At 36.9% G+C, this 10,320-nt stretch overlaps 1 pseudogene; it reads right to left on the bottom strand.

The window, feature by feature from the left end:
• Positions 1–3,727: 3,727 nt before the first annotated feature.
• LOC118675652 lies at positions 3,728–4,301 on the bottom strand (annotated as a pseudogene).
• Positions 4,302–10,320: the final 6,019 nt, after the last annotated feature.

The following is a 10,320-nucleotide window of genomic DNA, read 5'->3' as shown; positions in this document are numbered from 1 at the left end:
ATGGCAGGCATTTGTCATAGCAATATCTTTACCAATACAGCTCCTAGGGCAATGGAAACTAAGGAGAAAATAAACAAATGGAACTACATCAAAATATAAAGCTTCTGCACAGCAAAAACAAAAACAAAACAAAAACAAACAAACAACAACAACAAAACAACAACACAAAAAACCATCAACAAAACAATGAGAAAGCCCACTGCATGGGAGAACATATTTGCCAACGTCATATCCAATAAGGGTTTAATCTCCAACATTTATAGGGAACTCATACAACTTAACAAAAGGAAGATAAACAATCCAGTCAAAAAATGGTCAAAGGACCTAAATAGACACTTTTCAAAGAAGGACATACAGAAAGCCAAAAGACATATGAAAACATGCTCAAAGTCACTAATCATCTGAGAGATGCAAATCAAAACAACGATGAGGTACCACCTCACACCTGTCAGAATGGCTATCATCAACAAATTCAACCAATGACAAGTGCTGGTGAGAATGCAGAGAAAAAGGGACCCTCCTTCACTGCTAGTGGGAATGCAGACTGTTGCAGCCACTGTGAATAGTATGGGAAAAAAGGAACTCCCATTTGACCCAGTAATACCAAATTCATTTTCTATTAGACAATGAATACACTTGCCTACAATGGAATGAGAACACTGTTCAGACAACACAGTTTCTGTACTTTGTATGATCCCACCATGTCTATCTAAGACCAACAGAAAGGATGCATTACCAGGAAAAGTGGAACATGCACTAAGTGAGGGAAGGGGAAAAATGAAATAAGTCCACCATTATGTCATTTCCAACCATTAGGCTGTTCTCATGTTCATTCAGGCTTATAGAGAATTTGGATTTGGTATACAACATTGACATTTGCATGATTTCAAAAGCAGAAGCTTTTCTATGGCACATTCTTAAAATGGAAAATTACCAAAAAACAACAACAACAAAAAAGTTAACCTAGTTAGGGCCTGAAATAAAGTTATAATGGATATCAAGAAACCCAGTAATACCAACTGCCTAGACTTGAATGAGTGTGTAGGGAAGGTGACTCAAACATTGTTCATTTCTTTTTCATTAATCCTATGACAGTTTCTGCCCTAGTGTTAATATATTTCCATAAAGTTTCTTAGCTTCCCTTGATTCTGGACATCCACAGAGCATACAGTATAGTATGTGCATCTGAAAACACAATCAATGTGTAAATATAATGGTACTAATATCCCTCTCTTCTATCTTCCCTTTCTACAGTAGAAATTCCAAAAATTCTATTCTCATTAACAAACATTTCACATTTAAGAACTGTTGATTGTGGTCATAATCTGCATAGCAAACTTGCATATATTTAAATATTCAACATGTGTGTTTTCTTTAGATACTAAATTTTTTGAAGCTGTATTAGATATGAAACACTTCATAGTACATATTGACAATTAGACAAGAAAGAAGAAATAGTTCCTATTGTCTTGGAGCTAGAGTTTAATGATATAGACAAATAAACACACAGTTATTTAAAATGTGATGAGTATTCAGGTAGGAGGTCTTTCTTACTCCACTTCACAGAATCTATATATTATCTATTTTTACTTTCTCCTGTATCTGAATTTTTCCCTTATTTTCTGAATGACTCTCTTGGCTTTTAAATATGTTCCAATCTCTCTATATTAAAACATACCCCTTTATTCCATGTTCCCTTTATAACCTAACTTTTAAGATTTGTCTGTCCCCTAATCTCCAAATTTTTACATTTTCATTCATAAACATTCAGACAGATAGTTTTAACTTATCCTTCTCCTACAAAATAAATGTCACTACCGTCCTAAAAATTCCAAGCCACTGAATCTAATGCATACTATCAATCTGTGTCCATATCTTTTATGACTTATGAGCAACATTTAATAGAGAACCTGTGTCTTAAAACATACTTTTTGCTTTAAGTATTATTTTTCTCTTACTTCTACAATCATTCTTTCACAATATATTTTGCAGCTAAGCATGCTCTAAAATATTAAATATTTTATTTTCTCAAAGCCCAAGTGTAGGCACATTTTCCCCCTCACTATACCATCACTATCCAGTAGAAGTATAAAGTGAGTTACAAATGGCACATGTATAATTTTAAATGTTCCATAGCTCCATCAGAAATGTAATAATAAACAATTGAGATTAATTTTAATAATCCAATATATCCAAAATAGTATCATTTCAACATGCAATCAATATAAGCAATTGTTATTATTTTTGTTAATCCTTACCTGAGAATATTTTTCCATTGAGATTTTTAGACAGAGTGGAAGGGAGGGAGAGAGACAGAGAATCATCGATGTGAGAAACATGGATTGATTGCCTCCTGTACTCACCCCAGTGACAGGGATCTAGCCTGCAACCAAGGTACATGCCCTTGACAAGATTCAAACCTGGGACCCTTCAGTCTGCAGACCAATGCTCTACCCACTGAGCAAACTAGGGCAATATAACCAACTAGTTATTCTTGTACTAAATGGTTCAGTTTAAGTCTTTTAAGAGCTATATAACACCTTCCATCCCCATGCCTTGAATTACTACTTCAGAACCAAGATTTCAAAATATCTATCTTCAACCCAGACCTCTTCTGAGTTCTGTATGTTTGATATCTTCCCTTAGCTGTTTCAAATTCTCCTCAAATTCAATGTACTTATGTCCAAAAACATGATCTTCAACTCCCTATTTGAACTTGTTCCATTTTCCCTTACCTTAATAATTGCACTACTATCTATACACTTTTGCAAAATGAAAACCTAGTTGTTGCCTTGCTAAATCCCTTTCACATCTATGATTATTCTGTTATTATATCTATATCCAATTTAATAGTAGATGTTGATAATTTTACTTTGAGAAGTAATCTTATCACCCTTTCCTCCACCCCAGCTCAAGTTAATTTTCTCTCAATCATAAAATAGGGTTTGACTCTCTGGATAGGATTTGGCTCCCTGCATATTTTCCTTGAGTCCCTTTATAAATAGCACTAATTACAATTTATAATTAAAATGTGTTAACTTACTGACAAATTGCTAAATTGTAAATTGAATGAGCAAGAAACATGCTTGTTTGGCTCACATTTGTAGCCCACAATGTTTAGTAGGTTCCTGGTATCCCATAGACACTTAGTAAATACTTGTTAAATGAGGAGCACCTAATCTAGTATGAGAGGATAAGAAAAAATCAGAAAGTGCTGTCCTCTTTGCTGGGGTGTACAAATTGGGCATAAGGCAATTTAGGTCTTATCTTTCTAAGTTAAAAGTGCATTTATCCAAATGCCACTTCTAGGAATAGTAATGACTCACATTGCTTCAGGGCATATGTTGTGCCAGGAAAATCATTTTACCTGTATTATTTTACTTAATCTCCCTAACTATCCTATGAAATGGATATTTTTTTTCACCATATACAAATAACAAAAATAATATTCAAGTTTAAAAAGCTGACTCAATTTATATACTGAGTAGTGAAGCCACTAATTCACTAAGGCAGTGGTCGGCAAACTGCGGCTCACCAGCCACATGCGGCTCTTTGGCCCCTTGAGTGTGGCCACGAAGTTTCAATCACACCGTACATGTGCACACCACGTGGTATTTTGTGGAAGAGCCACACTCAAGGGGCCGCAGTTTGCCGACCACTGCACTAAGGCAATTAAACTTCAGAAGTTTTTCTATTTATATTTTTTACAACTCCTGCCTCAAGTTTATTAGTACAAATAGCACAGAAGGACACCAGGTCCATGCACACAGCAGCCATGTTCTTCCATCCTCACATCGGCAGACAGAGGCCTGTCCTCTGGAGCCTTCATGGGAGCTTGGGAACTTTTTGGAGCCTGAGCCTGAGATAGAGCCTGAGCATAAGCTGCAGCCACAGCATGGGACTTGGATTGAACCTTGGCCTTAGCCTTGGCTTTAGACTTTGGCTGGCAGAGCCTGAGACACTTGGCAAAGTGGCATGAGCACGCTTCCAGAGCTAGAAGTGAGTGCTGTAGGCAAGTCAATTGAGCTTGCAGTTGCCACCCTTTGGGATCTTGAGCTTGACCTGCTGGGGCTTTAGGAGGGCCTTGATAGCCTCAGCACATGCACCCATGGCTCAGTTGTTGGCCGATACCTTCTTCAGGCCCTTCTTGTTGTGCTTCTTGGCAAAGGACATGTTTCTCAGAAATCTGAAGTCTACTTTCCTTTAAGAGACTCATATCTTTGTGATCACGGTGTCATGATACTATTTCTGTGCCATTTTTGGGACTGGCTGTGCATGGTATGGTTCTTGGACTTGGGCATTTCTGAAGCTCCTGAAGTGCCTGGGACTGGAAGCTGGAAATATATATTTTTTTAATATTAACCTACCTTACCCCATATCATATATAATAACTAAATATTTCCCAGCTGAAATTTCACAATTAGAGAAATGTCTCAATATCATATACCATATTCATGTCATGGAAGAAATGTAGTAATGTCATAAAAAAAAAAACCTGAAAAAAATACAAAAGTATTACATCCACAAAAATGTTTCAAAGACATGTTGCTATATCTTTTATTTAAAGTAATTTGAACACTAACTGAAGAGTGGAGGCAGAGTTTTATTTTGTTTTGTTTTAACGTTTTATTGATTTCAGAGAGAAAGGGAGCAAAAGATAGAAACATCAACGGGTGAGAGAGAATCATGGATCAGTTGCCTCCCGCACACCCCACACTGGGGATGAGCCCGAAACCCGGGCATGTGCCCCCACCGGTAATCAAACCCTGACCTCCTGGTTCAGAGGTAGACATTGAACCACTCAGCCATGCAGCCGGGCTGGAGGCAGAGTTTTGACCTCCATGATCATCTCCCACTGGTGTTACAACCATAAACGTGTCCTTACATGGCAAGAGACCTTGCAGATGTAACTGGTGCCACCAATCAGGTGCCCTTCAAGTAGAATGATTATTCTATATTATCCAGGTGTGTCCACTGTAATTACATATGCCACTAAAAGTAGAACTTTCTCCTTGCTGAGGGCAGAAGGGAAATAAGAGCAGGAGAACTTGACAGACCACTGCTGCTGTGTAGTTGGGAGAGGGGGGCGCATTTCAAAAGATGTGGGTGGCTTTCAGTAGCTGAGGGCAGCCCTTGGTCACTAAGATCTCAGATCTGCAGCTACAAGGAACTGGATTCTGCTAACAACCTAAGTGATCTTAGAGGCAGATTCATCCTCCAAGCCTCCGTGTAAGAAGTAAGCCTGGCCAACACCTTAATTCCATCCTTGTGAGACCCAAAAGAGAGAGCCCAGTGGAGCCATGCCAGATCGCAGATCTAGGTAACTGTGAGCTAACAAATGTATTATAAGCCATTACATTTGAGGTAATTTGTTAAGCAGCAATAAAAAATTAATATAGCATGTAATATGATACTATTTTTTCAGTAAGTAACAGTAGCTATGTGTGCAATTAAAATTTATAAATGCACAGAATTAGAACTAAAAAGGTAAACAAAATATTGAAGAAATAACTCCAGAGCATTGGGAAGTTGCAGATAAACAGTGGATTTCATTTTCTTTCCATATAGACATTTACTGGTTGACTCCTTTATCGGCATAATGTATTTATGTATTATTTTAAAAATACAAATACAAAAGATGATATTTTAAAATGTGGTTATTCCATTAAATTAGAAATCAATCATGATGTTTCTCTTTCAAAATTGTATTCTAAATCAATCAAGACATACAATATCATCAGTCAGAACCTAGACACTAAAACAAATCAAGCTGAAAACATTGCTCAGGGATTCATGGGTTTCAAGTAACTGAATGATAAACAATTACAGAAATCTGTTCCAGTTCATCTTCACAATACTCTTTCCAGTGGTTAAAAGACATTCATGATCCCATGAACCCAATGCTGTTTGTGAGCCCACATAATCTGTATATTTAGAAAACAAAATTAGAGCCATCATCTTTAATCCTCTTTCTTACCTACCCTGACAAGATTGCTGAAAATTTGGCCAATGTATCAGTGAGAATCCATATCAACATGACCAAAGGCTATAGAAAAGCAATTTCTGCACTTAAAATCAGCCATCCCTAAGAGCCCCTTCCCTTCCCTTCCCTTTCCTTCCTTCCTTCCTTCCTTCCTTCCTTCCTTCCTTCCTTCCTTCCTTCCTTCTTCTTTCTATCCTTCTTTCCTTACTATATCTGGGGAATCATTTAAATGCAAAAACCCATTTATAGAAAAACAATAAAATATTATTACATTTGAACAAGTAAAATATACTTTTTGGTATTAGTATGAAATGCACACAATCCTATAATATAGAGTTCATTAAAGATATATATATATATATATATATATATATATATATATATATATATATATAGTTACTCATTTTCTCCAAGCATTTTAACATTTTAACTTCAATATGAAATATCCACTGCTTTTCAGTCAAAATCAGCTGACTTCAATTTGAGACATTCTCTATAATTTAGGTTATTCATATTTTAGAAAATCTTGCAAGTAGGAAATACGTGACTTAGGAAAAAATGAACCTGCAGCAATTTGGTAATTACATTCTTTCAGCACAGAATGCAGATCTATGGTCTTCACTTAAAACATAAGATGAGTGTTCAAAAGTCAAGGAGTCCACAGAGACACCACAGGACTAGCTATATAGTTCTTGAAAACTAATTCTGTGATTTACAGTTCCGAACCAACTCCTTAAGTAAAGTTACAGATTTTCACATTGTCCCGTTGAGAGGTATAGAAGGGAGAAAAGGCCAGGCTCACAACTGTCTCGGCAGCCAAGGAGCCGCAGTCACAACCAACTTCCTAGTGACTTGCTAAAATCACTATTTTCATCTGTGTTTCTTTAAAGCACCTCTTTTGAAGAAAATCCACATATCATTTTATTTACTGGATGATGGAATAAAAAATAGATGCCCACTGCCAGCCAGCTATATTGATTACAAGTGAAAATGCCATTTTGCATTGACTTGCCCCAGAGCATTGCGTTCCATCAAAGCGGCAGGAGGAAATTAATGCTTTCATATTGTGCCAAAGAAAAATGTGAGATGGTGTTCACTTTGCCCTCTGGACAAAGAGGTATATGCAATAGCTGAAAAGTAATAGCTTTCAGAACAAGAACTCTAAACTTTTATTAAAATCATTATTTAATGCATAAAAAATAATGAACCCACTGCCATGGCATTTAAAGCAGTCATTTGTAGTCATTACTACTTAGACCATAAGGTTTACTTTGTTAAAATCCAATAATTCTCAAATTAAAAGTATGCCTTGCTCCATCTACATCATATGTCTTAAATGATAACTTCTTGTATACACATATCAATCAAAGAGTATAACTGTAAAAAATTGTGAATTAGTCATGATAGGAATTGTTATTTGCTTATATTTATGTGACTTCTATTTTACCAAAAAGACTAATAATCTTACTAGTCTTCAAAAGACACCTATCTTTAGTGCAGCACATATATTTAAATATATTTGGATCAATATAAGTTAGCTTGCAAAATGACTTTAACATTACATTAGTGGTTATTAGAATATAGAATTTCACTTAAAAATAATGCAAAGAAATTGCATTACTATTTTAAAAACAGAGTTCCAGCGCTCACTGTGCTCACACTTCCTGGACCTCATATTCACCATCCCCTGTGTTCTGCATTTGATTCACTCCCTACCTTTTTCAGGTATTTTAGAAAAAGTTAGCTTCTTTGTATTGAAGACACATAGCTGGCCAGTAAGACAGCAGCAGGAGGTCTTCTCAATAGGAGTCCTTGCAGCAGTTTCTAAAATAGTCCTGACAGCTGTCCAGGGGCCTTTCAGGTGTAAGAAAATGAGGTACAGGGTCTTCCTAGATGGATAGCCTAATAGGCTAGAAACCAGTATTTCTTTTAACAACTCTGTAGCAACAGAATATGGGATTCACACCAATTGCATGCCCCTTTACAAGTCATTATGCTCTGGAAAGTCCAAAGTATGGCATCCCCATGATAAGTTTATAGCTTTTTCATATTTTTTACCAGTTCAGATGCAATTGTCCACGCTGAGGTTATTTTTTATCATAAGTAATGCTTTTGAATTATAGAGTGGATTATCTATGCTATGAGGTTTCTGGGAGGCAGAACTAGAGTGCTAGCCAAAGATCAGATTCCTATGTAGCAAAAAAAAAAAAGAGTTTTATTAACTTTCTGGCCACAATTATTTTATTCTAATGAGTCTCACAATACTGCAAGTATCACAAAGGCACGGATGTTCATCTATTTTGTTCATGCTGAATGCTGATGAATCAGTCTCTATAATAAGCATGAAACATAGTTGAATTGGCATGTAAATGAAGTCTCAGTTTTCTTTCCTATAAGATGAGGATAATAACAGTACCTATCTAGCCAGGTTATTATAAGGATTAAATGATACAATATTTATAAGACACTTAGCACAGAGCCTAACTTATTGCCAATGTTTAATAAGTGTCAAATGGTAATATTTTTACAATTATTGTCAGTAACCTATGGAAATTCAAACAGAAAAAATCTAAAACAAGTCAATAAACCAAACCAAAATAAATAAATAAATACGCCCAAATACATTTGTTTCTAAACTGAGTTATGTTGAAAATTCTCATATATGTTATTAACTTTTTGATGCAGGTAACTTTAAAAGTCCTACATAATAGAACCCTAATATGCAAATCGACCGAACAGCAGAATGACAGGTCGCTATGACGCTCACTGACCACCAGGGGGCAGAGACTCAATGCAGGAGCTGCCCCCTGGTGATCAGTGCGCTCCCACAGGGGGAGTGCTGCTCAGCTAGAAGCCGGGGTCACGGCTGGCTAGTGCAGCTGTGGTGGCAAGAGACTCTCCCACCTCTGCTTCAGGCAGGCAGTAAGGAGCGAGGGGTCCTGGACTGCGAGAGCCCTGGACTGCAAAGGGGATATCTCAGCTTAGGTCTGATCTCCAGGGATATTGGGCCTAAGGCGGCAGGCAGACATCCCCTGAGGGAGGGAGCAGGTTGGGCTGAGGGACCCCTACTCCAGTGCACGAATGCTGTGCACTGGGCCTCTAGTATAATATAATATCTTTCTATAATAAGTTAATTTGCCCATTAAATAAGTCTCGTTGGGTCAGATTTATTTTTGAGGATTAAAAATATTTTATTTATTTTTTCATTTTTTAATCTTTATTGTTGAAAGTATTACATGTGTCCCCTTTTTGTCCTCCATTGACATCTTCTAGCCTGACCCCAACCCCCACCACAGGCTTTCACCACCCTATTGTATGTGTCCATGGGTTATGTATATGTGCATACAAGTTCTTTGGTTGATTTCTTCCCACCCAACCATCCTCCCCTGCCTTCCCTCTGAGATTCATTAGTCTGTTTCATGATACTATGTATCTGAAATTACCAGGTGTACTGGTTAATAATGCAGATTGTGTAATCAAAGAAAACACTATAATTTCAAAAGAAACATCAAAAGTGCTTTATTCAAAGTAATGTCCATTGCTAACTACACATTTTCCCCATCTTTCAGGTAATTTGTAGATACCATCCCAATAGAACTTTTCTTGTTTTGAGGCAAACCATTCAGAGACCCAATTATCCACTTCTTCATACGTTTTGAAGTGCTGCTCAGAAAGTGCATGTGCCACTGATCAGAACAAATGGTAATCTGAAGGAGCAAGTTCTGGTGAATACAGTGGGTGGGTTAATACTTCCCAGGCAAGATCTTTTAACATGTCTTTTACTGGGTTTGAAGTGTGTGATGGTGCATCATCATGAAGCAAAATTACTTTGCTGTGCTTTCTGGCACATTCTGGTCATTTCACAATCAAAGCGTGGTTCAAATTGATCAGTATTAACGGTTTCACCTGGTTTTAGAAGCTCATCATACACCACACCTTCCTGATCCCACCAAACGCAGAGCATTGTCTTCTTTCCGAAGCGATTTGGCCTTGCAGTCGATTTTGACGGTTGACCTGGATCAACCTATGATTTTGTGCATTTGGGATTCTCAAAATAAATCCACTTTTCATCTCCAGTCACAATTCGATGCAGAAAAGACTTTCTTTCATGCCATTGAAGCAACATTTTACTGATGACTTTTCGATTTTCCATTTGTCTTTGTTTACTTCTGTTTAGTTTCCTTAGCCCTAGGAGATGTATCCTTAAGCATATTGCTGTAAGAAATGCCTGAGATTTTGCTGCAGGCATCTCTTTGTTTTTTTCTAAGATTTTTTATGATTTCATGACTTACATTTAAGTTTTTTATCCATTTTCATTTATTTTTGTGTATGGTGTA

The sequence above is a fragment of the Myotis myotis genome, unplaced genomic scaffold (genome assembly GCF_014108235.1).
Source record: "Myotis myotis isolate mMyoMyo1 unplaced genomic scaffold, mMyoMyo1.p scaffold_m19_p_2, whole genome shotgun sequence".
NCBI lineage: Eukaryota > Metazoa > Chordata > Mammalia > Chiroptera > Vespertilionidae > Myotis > Myotis myotis.
Note: the sequence above shows the minus strand (reverse complement) of the source record. Positions and strands in the feature narration are given on the sequence as shown.